Raw genomic sequence first — 6,249 nt, 5'->3', positions numbered from 1 at the left:
GACCGATGCAGAATTGGAACTGAGGAGTGCGAAAGGCTAAGAGGAAGTTCAGGTCCCTGTACCACGCCTCCCCGGTGCAGCTGGAGGGATGGGCCCAGACCTGACTGACGCTTTGTCCTCTCCTGGAAAGGGAATGCGGCTTTGCCACACAACAATCAGGGTGTGAATTCCAGGCAGTCCAAGCGGTATCAGCAGAAGTCTGTGCTGCTCTTCTTCTGGCGAGGGATTTTCATCCTACATTCAAGGTTTCTCAGGGCCACCACTGTAGCTCAGGAGGCACGAAATGTAAACAGAACATTGAGAAGCAAGACTCTATCGGATTCAGTGAGGCTTACTCCCAAGTAAGCAAGCACAGGATTCCAATTGGGCCTGCCAAAGACAATTTGCTCCCCCAAGTGGTTGTGTTGTGCTGCGCTGACTGACGCCAGAGGCATCAGAAGAATGTTGGAGTGCAAAAAAGGTATACAACACAACTGTGGGCATTTGAAGAGTAACTTGTACTGCAACTCTGCCCAGGATGCCTGGCGTAGATCACAAACTACTTCTCTGGTGCCTTTAAATCACTGTTGCCTCAAGCAAACACTTGGGTTGGTTGCTCGCACTGGCCTCAGGTATCAGACTTACCTGGCCTCCTAATTTTCCATTTCCGTGCAAGTATTTCTCAGTTCCTACATATATATATGTAGTTCCTACACTCTCTCTCTCTCTTGCTCTCTCTCATTCCTCCCACAAATGATGGTAGGGTCTTTCTTTTTAAGCAGTGCTCTTTCACAATTACATTTAAGGTTGCCAATTCCAACATGGGAAATTCCTGGTGATTGCGGAAGGAGTGCAGCAGGGATATGACATCATAGAACCCACCCTCCAAATCTGCCATTTCCTCCAGGTAGGGCATCCAGGTGTCCCGAAATAGTTAAACCATAGAATTTTGGGTGAATCCTAGAACATTGCACAGGGATGGCGCCAAAAGTGATGTTAGAGTATCAGGGCAATGCTGATGTACTTGCCAGAGATAAAGGGATCTCAGTTCACATCCAGAAGTGGGGGTGCATTTCGAAAGAAGACATTGTTACAAAGCTTTTAACTGATACTGACTTGAGTGTAAATCTTGCTGTGGCAAAAGTTTTATCTATGGTTTTTAATGATTTTTTTTCTCCTAACGACGCATTTTATACCTTGTATTTAGCATTTTGGTTATTTGGTCAACCATTTTATTGAATTGTATCATTCTGTATTTTGGATTACTGAACCTGTCTGCTTATGACCTGTTGGTCTGTGAGCATGAAATAAAGGACTTGGACTTGGTGCAATGCTGACTCAGAGGGCCAAACTACAAGTGACACCTGACGCTGGTTGGACACTTGTCAGCTTCCCTCAAGTTTTGATGGGAAATGTAGGCGTCCTGGTCTTGCAGCTTGGCTCTCCGACTGCTGTCCAATGGACTTTTCAACTGTCACTTGCCCAACATTCCGTCAAGCTGCCTACATTTCCCATCAGAACTTGAGGGAAGCTGACAAGTGTCCAACCTGTGTCAGGCATCACTTGTAGTTTGGTCCTCAGGAATCTACCTCCCCTGTATCTCCTGGGAGTTGCCACTACAGGGAACCTCCACGGGAACTGATCTCTGTAATCTGGAGATCAGATGTAATTCCAAGACAAGTCCAAGCTTCACCTTGAGGTTGGTAACTGTAACTGCATCTGTGCACCCATTCAGTACAATTTATGCAGCACGTCAAAAGCATGGAAGGGCCTTGAGGAAAACAGTAAGAAATAGCCACGTTCTCAGATGATGAATCTCTTTGCACAATTTTTAATAGCACGTTGCTTGAAAAACTGCTGAAGCCTCTCTTGCTTAACCACAATTACCTCCCAGAGGCGAGAAATAAAGGGTAAAGATAGATGAAACATTTTTAGAGCGCTCTTACCACATTGAGTTCATGTACCTTTCTTTTTTGAGACTTGGAAAGAAAAATAAAAATACATGGCCTTGCAAGTTAGAAGCAGACGCAGGCTGTGCATGGTATGGATAGGTTGTTCACCCCTATGATGTCATCAAGAAACTATTCCCACAATACTCAATGTAATTTGGTCCTTTTAAAAGAAAACGGTTTTATAAATAATAGGGGGGTGAATAAATGGACAAATGTTTGAATGGTGATATGTTTTTAAAAATAAAAAGGGGCACAGCATCTTGGAAGTACAGGATTGGGGAGGGTGACAACCTGGGCTTTTTTTCAGTTGGAACGCGGTGGAACGGAGTTCTGGAACCTCTTGAAAACGGTCACATGGCTGGTGGCCCTGCCCCCTGATCTCCAGACAGAGGGGAGTTTAGATGGCCCTCCGCTCCGCCAAGTGGCATGGAGGGCAATCTAAACTCCCCTCTGTCTGGAGATCAGGGGGCAGGGCCACCAGCCATGTGACCATTTTCTCCGAGGGCAACCCACTGAGTTCCACCACCTCCTTTCCTAGAAAAAAAGCCCTGGTGACAACTGATGGCTGAGCCCAGGGTGGGAGCTGGTGGCATGCACACGCATCATTCCAACGAGAGACACATGACGGTATAACTCCAGGAATGGGGTTTTTAAAAGTACAGTGTGATAGACCAGAGTATGGATTCCTTCCTGTCAGGCGGAGAGACTGAAGATTAAGACAGGTGGTGTGGGGGTTGTGCGCCTGACACCACCACAGGAGGTAGCTGAGACACCTCTAGGAGCGTTGTTTGATAGGCAAGAGGCGGCATAGGACTCTGTACCAACCCAATTGCCATGGGATACAGCCCTACCTTCTGCCTCAGATGCTGAACTTCCCATCCCAGAGCCCACTGCATGACCTGGGAATATAAATTGAGTGATAATTTTTTGCCACACTCTTATTGATTGTTATTTTAAAAGTTCTGTAATAGTAAGACCATTTCCACACATCCTTAAAGGGAAGGCCCACTCACCAAATGCTGCCGGCTTTTCCCCTTCACTCCACACGTCTCCGATTTCAAAACAGTAGCAGGCTGTTTGGCTTATGTTTCCTAATTCATTGTAATATATCCAAAGATTAAGACAGCAGCCGTAAGAATTTTGGAAACATTAGAGTCAGTGGGACTTAATTCTGAAAAAAAAAATGTGTAAGGTCAAGTTGCACACAGACACCCTGCTTCCTGAAATCAATTAAGCCTAAAACTCCAGGGATTTGCCTGGGAATTGTTAGAGCTCTTGCTTCCTATTTTAACAGAGCAATCCTAAATAGAGTTACTCCAGTCTAAGCCCAATGATTTCAATGGGCTTAGATTGGTTCAACTCTGTTTAGGATTGCGCTTTAAGGATGCTCTTAAAGAGGTTTACAGACCTTCTTAGAAAAGACTCCCTGCTTCTGCCCTACACATTAATTTTGATCTGCCAAATACAATATGAATGAAAGAAAATATCTTTTGATGACCTGTGACTCAGCCACTTGTGTTGGAATATATATATTGAGGCTGTCTTGGAACTGGGAAGTGTTTTTTCCCCTTACCATTATTAAATCACAGGCCCGTGACTGTGTATGGAAACTCTCCCTAGCGGCACTGCTGATCAGAATACTGCAATTTAAGAACAAAGCCAGAGAATGCCAGATATCTGGTAATATTAACAGAATGATATCTGGAATACTAACTTCCAGATATCATTCGGTTAATATCATTCTGTTAAACTTCTAAAGTGAGATGGTTGAAGCCCGAACTTTGCACCCTGGATAAAGGAAAACATCATTTTCTCCTGATCTCCGATGTGAGAATTGGCTGTAGTTGGTTGTTGTGGATTTTCCAGGCTGTATCGCCGTGGTCTTGACTGTAGTTACTTATACAGACGAATAATGCGTATACTCAGAGGCATCCTCTTTTTTCCCCTTGTCACTTCATATATCCCAGGCATTATTTTTCTGCTTGTAAAATGGAAGCTGCTGAGAGTGTTTCTGTCATCAGGGCACCACAGAGTTGCCAGGTCCCTGGCAGAAGTGGGGGGACCTGGCACTTATTAGGATCTTTGACATACTTCAGGAGTGTTGGCTATGATTCTATGATTCTATGAGATGCAGCTTGAGAAGCTGTGTGACGCTAAGGAGGAATGCAGTTATCAGCATGGCCAAGGACTTTTAATCATAACAATTCTACTTTCTCTCATTGTACTTTCTTTCTCTGTATAGATGGGAACCTAACAAAAAAAGGGGGGGTAGAGTGGGTGGTGCTTGAAGAGTTTAATATACCTAGTAGGGGGAAGGAAAAGTTATTCCTATCGAGAAAGTCTTTCTGTACTGAACTCTTAAGTTATTAAAAACTTTAACTCGTACATCTTTGGACTCATGCAGTGACGTTATTTATTTATTTGATTTGATTTATACCCCGCCCTCCCCACAGATGGGCTCAGGGCGGCTAACAACATTCAAAAAATACATTCAAAGTCACAAAAACAAAAAATCAATAATAATTGAGATTTGGGATCTAAGCTGGCAGTCTCTGACATCTCTCCGCATGCGTGCAAAGCGTGTGCATGCTCCCAGCAGGCACAACAATGTCCCTTCCAGAAGTGACATCATCGTGCCCACAGGGGGTGCACCCGGTGCGTGTTGTCATCTGCAAATTTAATGAGTAATCCATTCACACCCTCATCCAGGTCATTTATAAAAATATTGAAAAGCACCAGGCACTCTACTGGGCACCTCCCTCCAATCAGACGTGATGTCATTGACAACTATTCTTCAGGTGCAGTTATCCAGCCAGTTCCCTATCCATCTAACCATCCTAGAGTCCAGTCCACAGTCCACCAGTTTGCCCATCTGAACATCATGAGGAACCTTGTCAAAAGCTTTACTGAAATTCAGATAAACTACATTGACAGTATTTGCATGATCCACTAAGTCGGTCATTTGATCATAGAAGGAGATGAGATTGGTCTGGCAAGATCTGTTGGTGACAGATCCATGCTGGTTTCCCCGTATCACCATGCTGTCTGTAAGATGCTTGCAGATTGACGCCTTTAATATTTGTTTGCGTTTCTTCTTTGGGACAGAGGTCAATCCTGCAGTTCCCAGGATTGTTCTCTATTCCTTATTTCCTGTCCCTAGTTCCTTATTTGCCAATCCAACCACAAATGTGGATGATACTTAAATGACATTAAATAACCCCCAAATAAGATGTTCTTTGCCCATAACTGTACATCAGACTCTGTCCAAGGGGATGTACTTGGTTTCCAAGACCAAAATAAAGCCTGATTTTAGTGGTAGGTGCTCCCAAATTGGTGTCACCAGAGTCTGGGGATTTATGGTATGATGGAGGCAAAATCTTATTTTGGGGGGAGGAGCTAGGGGTGCCAGCTTCAGGCTGGGAGATTTGAGAGGTGGAGCCTGGAGAGGGCAGGGCTGGGGGATGAGTAGGACCTCAGCAGGATATAATGCCATCGAAACTGCCATTTGAATTCAAATCTATATCATACATGTTTTTTAGAAGTTTGGTTTCCAGTTTTGGAATAAATGGCTAATTTGGGCATGGTGGTAGAGGAGAGTGCCCTCAAGTCATAGCTGGCTTATGGCGACCCCTGGTGGGGTTTTCATGGCAAGAGACTAACAGGGGTGGTTTGCCACTGCCTGCCTCTGCAATCCTGGTCTGCGCTGAAAGGTCTCCCATCCAATTACTAATCAAGGCCAACCTGGCTTAGCTTTTGAGATCTGACGAGATCAGGCTCGCCTGGACTATTTGGGCATAAAACCTGCTAAACCCTATTCGTTCAACCCCTTTATTCTGTAAACTTTCAAAACTATCGTGCACTATATTCTATACATTCTTTATTCTTGGATAGATGGATAGTATTATTTTGTTTCATGGGATATAATCTACTGAAATTTCAGCATATTATTCTTTGTTAACGTATGTAATGCTCTGTTTTATATTTTCCAAAAAACCTCCAACTTAAAATAATAATAATAAAAAAGAATCTGCCATCTGAAGCTTTCTCCAGGGGAATGGACCACTGTGGCCTGGAGATCAGCTGTAATTCCAAGAGATCTCCAGCCACCACCTGGGGGCTAACAATGTGAGGGCTCCTTTGGTGCAAAACCAGTAACAATTAAGGGGAAAGACCTTCCTCCGAAGGGGGAAAATATAGAGATTCTTCAATAGTACATTAATAAATATTTTTGTATATATTTTAAAAAATATTTCTTGTTATGTAAAGTGTAAAGTGCTGAAATGTGCAATGTAATAAACAATGAACAGAAATACACAGT

The sequence above is a fragment of the Eublepharis macularius genome, chromosome 19 (genome assembly GCF_028583425.1).
Source record: "Eublepharis macularius isolate TG4126 chromosome 19, MPM_Emac_v1.0, whole genome shotgun sequence".
Taxonomy (NCBI): domain Eukaryota; kingdom Metazoa; phylum Chordata; class Lepidosauria; order Squamata; family Eublepharidae; genus Eublepharis; species Eublepharis macularius.
Note: the sequence above shows the minus strand (reverse complement) of the source record.